Source organism: Natrix helvetica (genome assembly GCF_964273705.1).
Source record: "Natrix helvetica genome assembly, chromosome: 1".
In the NCBI taxonomy this organism is placed as follows: domain Eukaryota; kingdom Metazoa; phylum Chordata; class Lepidosauria; order Squamata; family Natricidae; genus Natrix; species Natrix helvetica.
The window spans coordinates 70,136,486-70,149,820 of NC_138548.1; the positions used below are offsets into that span (position 1 = coordinate 70,136,486).

Consider the following 13,335-nt stretch of genomic DNA (forward strand, 5'->3'; position numbering starts at 1 on the left):
GGAAAAGAGACAGGACCTGGATTCAAAATTCTGATTTAAGAGAGACTTAAAAAGTACCTAAATAGTTTTATCCACTCTGATCAAAATGGCTTTTTACCAAAGAGACAAATTAAAGAAAATATGAGAATGATTTTGAATACTTTGGAATACTATGAGGCCCATCTCGAAAAACAAATGGCTTTGATGTTTCTTGATGCACAGAAGACTTTTGATAACGTGAATTGGCAATTTATGTTCTTACAATAAGAACAGATTAATTTTGGTAAGAAATTTATTCAAACTATACAAATGGTATATCATAAACAAACAGTAAAGATAATGGTAAATGGAGAACTGACAGACTCTATTGAAATAAAGAGAGGTACGAGACAAGGTTGCCCACTATCACCGTTACTATTTGTCTTAACATTAGAAGTTTTAAACAGAAAGATTAGAAAAGAAGAAGAAATAAAAGGAATGAAAATTAAAAAAGAAGAATATAAGCTACAAGCGTTTGCAGATGATTTAGTTTTTATCCTTGAAGATCCACTAGAGACAGCACCCATATTGTTAGAAAGAATAGAGGAGTACGGAAAAGGAGCAGGCTTGAAAATAAAGACAAAACAAAGATTTTGACAAAGAGCATACCATTAAGACAAAAGGAAGAGTTGGCGGAAATTTTACAGATTCAAGTTACAAACAAAGTTAAATACTTGGGGATATATCTATCAGCTAGATATAGTACTCTTAAGGCGGACAATTATACTAGACTAAAGCAACAAATTGCGACTGACTTGATGAAATGGGAAATCCAAAACTATCAAATCTACAACTATCAATGATAGGAAGAATTTCTACAATTAAAATGAACATTTTACCCAGTGTCTTATACCTGTTTCAGACAATTCCAATCAGATTGGGCAATGACTTTTTTTGAAGATGTAAATAAAATGGTTTTGAAGTTTATTTGGCAAGGGAAAAAAAGCAAGAATAAAACTTAAGTTGCTACAAGATGCCAGAACAAGAGGAGGATTGGGTTTACCTGACTGGGAGTTATATTATCAAGCAACAAACCTGTGGATTAAGGAGTGGATAACACTAAAAAACTCTAGATTATTGAATGTAGAGGGTCATTGTTGGGATGGCATGCTTTTTTATGGTATAAGGGAACTAAAGCACATGGTTATTTTAGAAGACATATAAGGGAGGCTTGCTATGAAATTGGGAAAAGGTTCAAAGATTACATTACTTAAAAACTCCAGTCTGGATATCAACCATTGAAGCATTTTCTTATCCAATAATATATAAAAAGGAACAAACAGATATGTTGACAGTTTGAATGCAGAGGGTGAACTCAAATCTATCCAAGAATTGAAACAAGAAGGAATAGAAATGAATTGGTATTCATATGTGCAGATACACTCTAGGTATAATGAACATAGAAAATCAAAAGGTCTTTATAACAAAATGACTGAATTAGACAAACTTTTAACAGGTACTGATGAAAAAGTAATTTAAAAACTATATGGATATTTATTAGAGGTTAAACTACAAGAGGAACAAGTTAAAGAAACTATGATAGCTTGGAGGGGAAATTTTGGACATGGGATTGATTTAGAGAAATGGCAGAAATTGTGGTCCCAGAATTATAAAATGACGATGTCAACTGCATATAGAGAAAATTTGTATAAGATGTTTTACAGGTGGCATCTACCCTCAACGAGAATTGCAAGAATGTCCAAGAATAAATCAGAAAAATGTTGGAAATGTCATGAGATACTGGGTTCTTATTACCACATGTGGTGGACTTGTATTGAAGGTAAAAGATACTGGAATAAGATTCAAATGTGGTTGGAGAAAATGATACACAAACACATAGACCTTAAACCAGAGATTTTTTTATTGGGAATCATACCAGAAATTTACAATAGACTTGAAATATTTGATTATTAATGTTTTAACAGCAGCTAGAATCGTATTTGCAAAAAAATGGAAAAAATGAAATAATACCAGACAGGAGGAAGTTATTCGAAAGATAATAAAGTGTGCTGAAATGAGTAAATTGACATTTGAAATCAGAGAACAAGAAGATGAGCAATTTTATAAGATATGAGATTTGTTTTATCAGTGGTTGGACAAAAAAATCTGGAAATAAAAAATGTCTTATTCATGTTTTAATTGAAGGAGATAAGTGATAATACAAATATGTTGTTAATAGATTAATAACGATACAATGTAAAACTGACATACATTTGAATTGAATAATTTAGAATACTTTGTTTTAAAATGAAGAATAAGGATAATAATGAATCTGGGTACATTTAATAGATGATTGGTGATATTATGTATAACTAGGTAGTGATGTATATTATAAAGATATCTTGTTGCTGATAAATAGTTCAACAAGGAAGTAATGAAAGATTGGTATATTTATGAAGTGAGTATTTAGAATACTTTGTTTAAAAATGAAGGAGTAATATTTTTGTTTGAATGTATGATGTACAAGGATAACAATGAACATAAGCATATTTGATGGATGATTAGTGGGATTATGCATAATTGAAAGTAGTGATGTATAAACAAATAGTTGGTAAATTCTTTTATACTGTAAAAATAATCAGAACAAGGTAAGTAATTACATAAAGGTATATTGTTATTAAACAGACAATCAAGAATGCAAGGGAATTAGGTTTGTTGGAAGAAATATTAACTGTAATTGAATATATGATGTACAATGAAAGGGAGGTATCTAGTCATATTAGATGGAAAATTTGTGACTGTATACGTAACTGAAAATATGGATGCACAAAAGCTTGTAACCAAACGACATGCTGTATGTAATGGATGAGAATTTTTATTTGTTGTCTTTTATGTTTAAAAATAAAAAATTTTTTAAAAAAAATTCTGATGGTTGTACCCCATCACATGGTTACATTTTGGGTGCAACCAGCCTGCATTAACATCCATTTGCTGTGATCACGTGGTTTGCTGTGATTTACAACATATTTGGCAGAAAGTGGCATTTATTTCAAGTTTCTGACAAAAACTGACCCATGGCAAACTGGATTTCAGGACCTCTTTGTTCACTTTATGTCTACTGTATTCATTTTATGACTGCCACAGAAAAGCTTGTAAAAATGGCTGCAGTCGTTGTTGACCAGCTTAACAACTGCCATGAATTATGACCAAAATTGCAGGCTCAACTATGGTTGTAAGTCAAGGACTACCTGTATGTCAAGCTCTGAATAGTTCTTTCCTTAGGCTGGGAAGAGTCAATGGGCTCAGATAATTCACAGGTATTTATGGTAATGGTGAGCATTCTGGAGTTACCAGTTACGGAGCTAATTTCAGTTTGTAATTCTATGTCTTCTTGTCTTTGATGTATCCTATTTTGGCTTTATCATGGCCCACAGAGATTAACTGTTCTTTTGATAAATCAGGGGTGGCTTATTTATTTTTAAAGATAAAAACCTGGGCGCTGTAGAAAGTGGGAGTTTTGCTCAAATGAGGCCCCTTGAATCACCTAAAAAGAAATAAGAAATAAACATGGGAAATAAGCAAACTGAGCTTGAGCTCCTTGTACAGAAAATACAATTAGAAGAGAGATACTGTAAAGAAGTTTGAGAGATATGACTACTAGAAGATAGACATTTTCAAAAGAAACACAAGAGAAAGGGAAGACTGTATGTTAACTGTTTCCATTCCTGCTTGGAAATCCCAAGAATGAATCTGGCAGTGCTACTGAGAACATCTGGATTAAAATAAATAGAACAAATAACAGCAGTACTGTTATGGCTGTCGATTGTTGCCAATCTACTAAGAAAAAAAATTGCAGTTCTTTTTAAAAGACATGAAGTTATAATGATGGGAAACTTTACCCCAAGTATCTGGAAAAGAACTAAAGCAGGATTGTGCCAGGACATTCCTGGCTTTTATGCTGATCCTTTTTACTGTCAGAGAAGAGTGGAAGACGCTTGAGGATCAAGCGTCAAGTAAGTGTGAAAGTGAAAATAGCAGTGACTTTATAGGGGAAAATGTAATGCTGGAATTCTTGATTTTAAGGAAAAGTAAAACTGAATATCAAATGCATGATTTGGACTTTGAAATAGCATGTTTTAAGAAACCCTGAAATAAATATAATCAAAGCAAAAAAAGGAGTCAGAGTTCCTAAAGAAAGAAAATACATACTGTATACTAAAAGCACACAGTAATTGCAACCAATTTCAATAACAGAAAAATAAAGACAGTTGAAGGAATCTGTGGTTGCATTAAAAGCTTAGTTAAAATAAAATAAAACAAAAACAGGCATACATAGGAAATGGAAAGAGGGCTAAATTATAAAGGAAAATGAAGGTAGCCTGAAAATCTAGGACAAGTGTCAGAAAAACAAAAATTCAGAATAAGCTGAAATTAATGAAGGATGCTAGGAATAGCATAGCAACACTTAGTGTTTAGTTATGAAAATGAAATGACAATCTGTATATTGTTGCTCAGTGAAGACAGAAAATGGTTTAATAGATAACTAAAGGGAGAGTTTATTGACTTCTGTTGTATTCAGTTTTTCCAATAGAAATATGTTCCATCAGATAACTATGAAAAGTGAGATGAAGGAGAAGGAATGAAGCTTGAACATTATTTATGAATGAGTTTAAATCTGCAGATTCAGATGAACTGTATCCTAAGGTACTAGACAACTGATGGTCTGGCGCTACCTTTCTGTATTATCTGTGACCACATGCTAGGAAGAAATGGTTGTTTAAAAATGGGGAAGGGGCGAATCCAGCAAACTACAAGCCATTCTGACATGGATATCTGGAAAGATTCTAAAGTAGATCAGAAAGAGATCAATCTGTGTCTCTTTAATTCATCTCAGTACAGTAATTAGTAGAGGGCAGCATGGATTTGTCAAGAACGAATCTTATCAATGTTATCTTATTTTTGCTTGGGTATCTGCTTTAATAAATTGTGAGAACATTGTAGACGTAATATAATTTGAGTTCATCAAAGCATTTGACAAAGTGTGCCATGACATGCCTGTTAGCAAGCAAAGTGTGATTTAGATGGCATGACAATTAAGTGGCTATACAGCTCAAAAGAAATCACAATTCAAGAGAGTTTTTCAATGAATTCTCCTCAAACTGGGGAGAGGTCCAGAATACATTAAGTCCTTTACTTTGTAATATTTATATTACATAATTATTCATTGAAGAGCTGGAATGAATGCTTATCAGATTTGTAGATAATAGAAAACCGGATCAAATAGCTACTAACTCAGAATTGAAAACAAGCATGATAGGTTGGCGAACTGGACTGAAAGAAATTGAGATAAATGCAACACTCAATAGATAGGGACAAATCAAGAGCCTAGATATAGAATGAGGAGTATCTGGCTTGGTAATCCTGCTTGTGGAAAATATTTTGGAATAGTCATTGATTGCAAACTGAATAAGAGCCAAATGTGTGATCTGAGTGCATGAAAGATAAATGCAGTTTTAGACTGCATCAATAGAAGTATAATTTCCAAATCATGGAAGGTAATCATTCCACTTTATTTGCTTTAGTTAGAATAATATTATCTTGTGCAGCACCTGCAAACATCTAACACAGGTGCCTTATTGTATGAAGCTTTGGGGATAAAAGACAAGAGGGCTTCTACTTGGTCTTCATCATTCAGTAGAGGTTTCCCCTTTGTATAGGGTATCAGAAAGGTTTGGGTTGGGCTGAGGATAGAGACAAGACTGCACATACTTGCTTCCCCAACACCAAGGATATAAAATAATGTGCAGGAATAAGGACTCTGAAACAAAAGGCAGCAAGAGGTAATAGCCAGATGGACCACCAAATCCATCAACCCTTCCTCAGCAAAACTGTCAGGTTCTTAATGGACTTCCAAAGCACCATAAATGGGAAAAAGGCCTGTAGAATTTCCAAGAGCTATTGCACAATGGTTAATTATCACACAGATTTTCTACTGCCACTTCTCCCACTTCAGTGATCATTTTACATACATGGAGACTGCTTACCATGTATAAAGGTTACATACAGTACACACAAAAGGCAGCATTCTATATGAATAGCCAAAACTTATGTAAATTGGAAGCTTAAGTATTAAGCTCTTACAATTATCTGTTAGGGTAGAAAAAGCTGCGTTTTATCCATGTACTACAGTAGATTTTACATTCTCGGTCTAGAGCTGTAACTATACATTCTCCTAAAGTGACTAAGAAACTGTCAACGCTGTTGGTAAAATTCAGGAATCATAAATAGTTATACAGAGGTGAAATGTAGGAAGAGTGCCTCTAGGTATCAATTTATACAAGAGGGAGACAGATCACTGCTTGAATTTTTAGTGAGGTGGAGGCATCTGGCAAAAATCCCCTTTTCACTGTTTTTCAGTGTCATCCAGCTAAGCCCCTCCTTATCAAGGTCTATTTTCTAATCTGCAGGAAATCACAATCCAGTTCCAGGAAGACAAAACTGTTCTCCTACACTGAGTGGGTAGGAAGGGATTCCATAACTACTTATTGAGGTAATTGTTATTCCTTATTATTGTTTTCAGGCTATCCTGCAGATCTCTGATGCAGTGATGGGATTCAATTTTTTTTACTACCGGTTCTGTGGAATTAGAGAATAAAATACTTTAAAAAATCATGATAATCAAGTTTAACCAAATTTGGCCTTCACTGTAGAATTTTCAAATGAAAATTTCTAACTAAAGGTATTTCCCAAGCTTTTTAATATCACAAATTGAACAAAATAGGCACTTTGGTTTTCCAATTTTTCGCTTTCAACTAGCAGGTGATAAATCATTCAAAATGTTTCAGAAATAAGCATAACAATTTTCAATTTACATTATTTTGTAAAGTTACATTGACTTATATGAATTCAATTTTTATATTAATGTTTGATTTTCTCTTAACTTCAAATCATAGGAGCCAATGCTCTGCTCTGTCAACGGCAACCTGATAACCTGTTGACCAACTGAAAGTATCTTTTTAAAAATCAATTGATTCATAGCCGTTTTTTTAATATTTAGTACTTCTGAATTATTTTTGGCTGGTTGGATTTTCACATTGCAATAATACATTTACTCAGATTTTGCTTAGTATTATGTGTGAACCAGGTGATACTTTGATCTGAAATTAAAATAACTGTTTGATCGATCAATAAGCAATGTTTAGCTACCAAATTCAGCTCTGTGGCCCAGCAGGGTATACAGGCCATGACAGCCCATCCTCTAGATAAAGCAGTTCTTCACTTCCCCAATCCAAACTGTGGATGATATAATTATCACTGATAAGACAGTTTAAAGGTTATGGCTCACTTATCAAAGCTTTAGGCTGCAATAAAGTCCCTATCTTAAGTTGCTTGAGTCTCTGGAGATCATGTGCCCCTCAGGGCTCTTCCTCCCCCTTTAAATCTCCCCCACTTTCCCCCTTTAAATCTTCATCTTGTTGGTATTCTTTTTTGTTGTTGTCGCCCACTTCTTTTGAAGTTTAGCTAAAATATGTAAAATGTTTAAAATAGCCACTTAGATTAAGTCTTGGTCAGTGAAAATTGATATGTCAATAAAATGTAAAAATGAACATAATAAAATACAAAATGGAATAAAAAGCTACTGACCTTCTTCTACAAAATCAACATTCTAGAGCGAGAGAAATTAAAAATAAAAACATGATACATTTTTTAGGAATATTCAGTTTTTTCCTCCTCAAATTAGATATTATTTTTACCTATTATTTGATTTTCATCCCTTTATTATTTTAAGTAATTCAAGGTGGAAAACATACACATTAGTCATCCCTCTTCCTATTTTTCCTACAGCAACAACCCTGTGAAGTGGGTTGGACTGACAGAGAATGACTGGCCCAAAGACACCCAGCTGCCTTTCATGCCTAAAATGGGGCTAAAACTCACAATCTCCTGATTTCTAGTCTGATGCCTTTACTTCTAGACTAGACCAAACTGGTTTAGTCCAGTATAGCATTTCCCGTCAACTGTGGTTTTATCAAAAATCCATGGTTAAGATACAGCATGGTTTAATGTAAAATATGGATCATCAATAAGAGAACAAAACTACTTTCTCTTTTTGTTGTTCAAAGTTCCTGTATGCTTATTAGTTGAACAGATTACACTTTCAAAAAGCTATTTTGGCAGGCAAATGGGAGAATGACAGAAGAAGGGAAATGATGTATCTAAGTGAAGGTGCCCTGCAAATTATTTTTATCATTTGCCAAGAATCTAGCACCAATAGCTGCTTCATTTTAAGATGTCACAGATTGTGCTGCAATTTAGGAATAATTTTTCCAGAAAGAAAATAATAGTACAGAGGAAATACTTTTGATTCCAAGACCTCACTTTTTATGCAGGACAATTGGAAGCCAAATTGTTTTCGGTGTGGGTTCAAGATCATTCACTTTGGATGAATTATTATCTTCACGGACAAATGACCTATCATGCTTCAAAACACCTTTGATTAGAATAATTTATAAAAGAAGTAAAGGAACAGAAATCTCTGCAGAGCCCTGTGAAGTACTGTTTTCTAATTGGGAACAGATCTCCTAGTGAAAATTAAGCTGAATTTGAATTATTTACACAGCTACTTTTTCTATCATCTAAGAGGTGGTAGTGATGATGTTACTCTATGTATGACATCTGAGAAGCTAAAAACAACAACCTTGTCCTGCATGAACTACTTAGGTTGTAAATACATCATGAGACAGTTCACTAGGGCAAGGCAGTGGTCCAGACCCAAAGATATGTCATGAGTGCACCTGCCAGAAACACCTTAAAACACCTGCATCTTTTCCTGGGCCCACCCAGCTATCTTCTCCAGCTGCTGCATGATCCCAGGAAAAGTTGCTTGGGCTTAGGGTGTTTCGGGCAAATGCTACATGCATGGTCACAATCACATTTTGTCTTTCAGATTGCTGTGATGTTCTATACAACCTATTCATGACTTTGCAAAGCCAAACAGAAGATGTACTATTTTTCTGGACTGAGAGTTATATTTGACTTTTGAGTGGGATGCCAAGGACACTTAAAAAAAAATAGTGGGTCAGGCCAGGACAAAAACTAAATTTTATTTCAGTTATAGTAAGTTAAATGTAAACCTAGTTAAAATGATTCAACACCAGGGTACCTCGGAATTAGGTCTGGTTACAAATAAATAGTATATTTCTAAACAATACACTGTTATGTTACATGTTATATTTTGATAACAAGTTTTAGAAATTCCTAGGATGTAAAAGTAAAAGATTTATTTTGTATTGGAAGGAAGTATTTCTTGTCTAAAGAACCACCGTGGGAAATGCTTCCTATTAAATCAAGTGCTGAACAAGTGTGTAATGATATATGGGTAACAGGGAAAAAAAGAATATATTTATTCTGTTAGCATCGGTACCATGGTTATCATTGAAATTGTTACTTAGTTGAGTAAAGTTGTATAATGAAATATCTGTAAGAAAATAACTATGCTCTCAGATAACTTTAAGGACCCAACAATTAAATCCTCAGCTACAAATATTCATTTCTATTAGTCATGGTTTATTTAACTGTGGTTTTATTAAATTACAGCAATAGCATTAGCACTTAGACTGCTTCACAGTGCTTTACAGCCCTCTCTAAGTGGTTACAGAGTCAGCATATTATCCCCAATAATCTGGGTCCTCATTTTACCGACCTCAGAAGGATGGAAGGCTGAGTCAACATTGAGCTGGTGAGAATCGAACTGCTGAACCGCTACAATCGGCTGGCTTCACAAAATATACTAAGCCTCAAACAGGCAAATTAAATTATTTACTATTATAATACATGAACCTAGTAACTATAATAAAAAAGATTCCTAACATAATGAAATTAGTATATAATTGTAAATAATGTAAAATTATTATAGATGGGAAACAAATTCATTAATTTAATTCTGATGCTTCCCAACCCCAACTGACTCAAGTATTACCTTGTATGTTGTGCCAGAACTAATACAGATAATAGTTCCTAACTTCCTACCAATGATGGCAAAATTGTGATTTTCCAATACTTTCTGTGATGTGTTGAAATCAAACTATATTATTTATGTTAATGTTATTAATGATAATGTTTGATTATTATTGCATCATTGTATCGTAATGTGTGTGCTGTCAGAGCTATTGATATCCCATATTGATAGCCGCCTCTCCAACTCCACTCTTAGACAACCAGAGGTAACTCCTGCACGAGTTAGCCAAAGCCCTACCCAAACGGAGCAAACACTCACTCCTTCCATGGCCATCTCAAGCCTGAGGGTACCGGGAAACATATCTGGTTATATTGCAGGCCCGCAGCGAGCTCCGAGAGAACCGGTTCTAGAAGCTCCAGCCGCGGCCTGTGAAAGGTTCCAGGAGCTTCCACCAAGCGGAGCTGCGGAGCAAACAGGTCCGTCCAACCTGTCCAAGGAAACCCCTCCTACTGAACTGCGCAGGTCAGACAGAGCTACCCAAAAGCCCGCCTACCTGCGTGACTACGTAACTAGTAGGATTGTTCCATCCAAGAGGGGAGGAGTGTTAGATACTTGTTCTAACTACAATGGTTTCCACCAAGGTCCTCTGTTCCGGTGGGAACAGAGGTTTAATCCTATTGGTCGAAGGGTCTGACACCTCCCTATAAAAGGGCTGCTGTCAGACCCAACCTTTGCTGGATTGTTCTCACTTGTATTTAATAAAGAGCTGTTGTTACCGTTAAGCCTGTGTGTGCCTATCCATTACCCAATTTAACAGTTCACTTCTTGGATGAGAAGCAAAACATCTTCGAGGAAAAACAAAGTCCAGTTGCCTTTTGAAAGAACACCTTTGGGACAACCATTACCTGGCTAACTGAGAATCTCCATAGACATAGCTATTGATATCTACACTGGCACTCCCCATCAAGAAAGATAAAGAGCAGCTCTCAGAGATTTATTTCCTATAAATACCAGACAGACCAACCTAAGTCTTTTACAGGACACTGAGCTACAATGGGCAACAAGAGTTTATGGTAGTTCACAGAAAAATAGTCACAGCATTTTTTTACTGCAATTCCCATCATCTCTGCTAGTGTTGGTTTTGGCAGGCAGGGAGTGAAGATGTACCTGACACAGCTGGAGAACACCAGGCAGTGGAGATAAACTTCACTGGGCGTTGTGTCTGTTATTTTTCTAACTATTCCCAGCAGGAATATCTACTTTGCTATTCATCAGATCACCCCATTGGGCATGAGAACTTCAGATTACTTATGGCAAAACACTTTTAAACTACATAGGCTGAGTGCATGGAGTCATACCACAATACAGATTTGCAACATCAAATTTGCAGCTTGATTTGGCTGACCTAATATATTAGGATTGAAGTAGAGGGCTTGCAAGAACGTAAGGGAATGGTGTGATCTGAATAAAATTTCAACAAACATTACAAATAAGGTTATGATTTGTAAACCATTTACAGTATCCCACAGCCTGTAAGAGATGATTCTATAGTACAGTATGCCACTATAAGGAACCTTAATCCCCCAAACTGAATCATGCAGCCATGAGCACATAATTCTAGTGTCCTGTCACCAGAAATTGAAGGAACAAGAATAAACATGGATAGAAGAAAGCAGTACATGACCAGTAAAATGTAAGAAGAAACATTTTGTCACATGGAAGTCATGTTATCTTGTGGGGTGGGGAGTGTGTGTGTGTGAAATCCAGGATTTGTCCAGGACTAAGCTTCACATTTTACAATAAGGCTTAATCTTGCAATGTTAAGTAGCAACGAATTGCACGGTGTTTCAGAGAAGGAATAAAATCGTCAAAGAAAGGCTGCCTGGAAGGGGACACCCACCCACCCTCCAACAAGACCAACGTTTTGGGAGACGATGGTGATGCCTAAATGATTTTGTGGCCTGGAAAAACGGAGTAACAGAAGTAACTGCATTCTCAAAACGTGAAAGTCAGGTTGAGCAGCTGCCGACATTTCCACCTGTAGCAAGGGGTGCCAGCTTAGCTAGCCATCCCAAAGATTCGCACCCCTGGGGCGCAAATGCAGGGCGATGGGAACTGGAGCCGATGCCCTGAGGCAGTGGACATTGCATGGAAAGCGAACTCTCACTGAAGAAAGGGAACTATCCGGGGTGGGGTGGGGACACCCCTAAACCCGTCGCGCAATCGAAAGACGGCAGAAGCAAGGAAGGCCATAGGGGACCGAAGGCGGGAGGGGGACAGAAGGAGCTGCCAAAAACTAGAACCGAAAAAACTTCCTCCGAGCAGATGCCGAACGCAGGGTTGGAGCTGGGGTCGGGGGGTAAAAGGGACGGCGCAAGAGCTTCAATTTGGAAGAGGGGGGCTGAAGGCAGCGTCTCCCCACACTGAGGTCCAAGGGAGGGCGGGAGAAGCAGATGGGGACTAAGTGGGGGGGGGCGCACAGCGGGGCTGCGGAAAGACAGGTTAGGCGGGGGGGCGGGGCCGGCGCAGAGGCGGCTGCAGCTGCGGCTGCTGCTGCTGCCGCTACCGCTGCCGCCACTCGCGTGGGGACGCCCCTCCCCCCGCGCTGGGCGGCCGTGTCCGTGTCCGCAGGGAGCCGTCTGCCTGTGCTGGGACCTGGTGGCTGGTGCGGAGATTGGTTAGCGGGGGCGGGCAAGGTGCCGTTTGATTGGCGGGCGCCGCAGAGCGGACAGCCGAGGAGAGCGCCATGATTGGTCGCCGACGAGGAAGCAGGAAGGGAGGACGGAGCGGAGCTGGAGCTCGATGCTGCCGCTGCCGCTTTCGGGGGAGTTAGAGCAGAGCAGCGGCGTTGGAGGCGGCGGCGGCGAGCAGGAGAGGTGAGAGCACAGCGGCGCAGGGCAGGAGCTTTTCCCCGCGGCCGAGCGGCCGCCACCGCCCCCCTCCGGCCTTGCGCGCGCGGGCCCCAGAAGGGGGCGCGCCTCCTGTCCCCATCCTGTAGCCGGGCGGCGACGCGGAGGAGGAGGAGGAGGAGGAGGCGGCAGCGGCGCTGCTGTTGCTGCTGCTGCTGCTGCTGCTGCTGACGCAGCAGCGTGGAGCCCGGGACTCGGGCGCCCCGGGGCGTTCCAGCCGCCGGATCTTAGCCCGGTTGGGGCCTTCGCCTACCCTGGGTGGGCCCCACGAAAGTCAAACGGCGGTGGCGGTGGAAGCCACGACGACGGAGCAACCCGCGAGCGCCCCGGTGAGTGAGCCAGGGACTTGGCCAGCCCGTCAGTCAGTCAGTCCGCACCGGCCGGCAGCGCGATGGGGCTCCGCCCGCCGCCAGCCTTGAAGGCTCGCGTGGTGGGGCGGAGAGGGCGCCGCGACGGGGGAACTTGCGGGGCGCGGGCGGGTAATGGGAACAGGTGCCGCCGCGGCTGGGG

At 38.8% G+C, this 13,335-nt stretch overlaps 1 protein-coding gene and 1 long non-coding RNA gene across 3 annotated transcripts in view; both read left to right on the plus strand.

The window, feature by feature from the left end:
* Nucleotides 1-221: 221 nt before the first annotated feature.
* LOC309383722 lies at nt 222-10,677 on the plus strand. The gene is made up of 3 exons (XR_014173904.1): nt 222-4,662; nt 6,426-6,508; nt 8,906-10,677. It is a non-coding gene; the product is annotated as an uncharacterized lncRNA (long non-coding RNA).
* A 2,012-nt stretch (nt 10,678-12,689) lies between these two features.
* The window catches only part of BAHD1 (bromo adjacent homology domain containing 1), a 79,223-nt gene continuing 78,577 nt past the window's right edge, over nt 12,690-13,335 (plus strand). The window contains exon 1 of one of the 2 annotated variants that reach the window (XM_081938984.1): nt 12,690-12,792. The gene's annotated coding sequence lies outside the window, so the exon portion shown is untranslated. Of the gene's footprint in view, nt 12,793-13,025; nt 13,155-13,335 lie in introns of those variants that run through there. The other variant, XM_081938983.1, reaches the window with a different exon arrangement.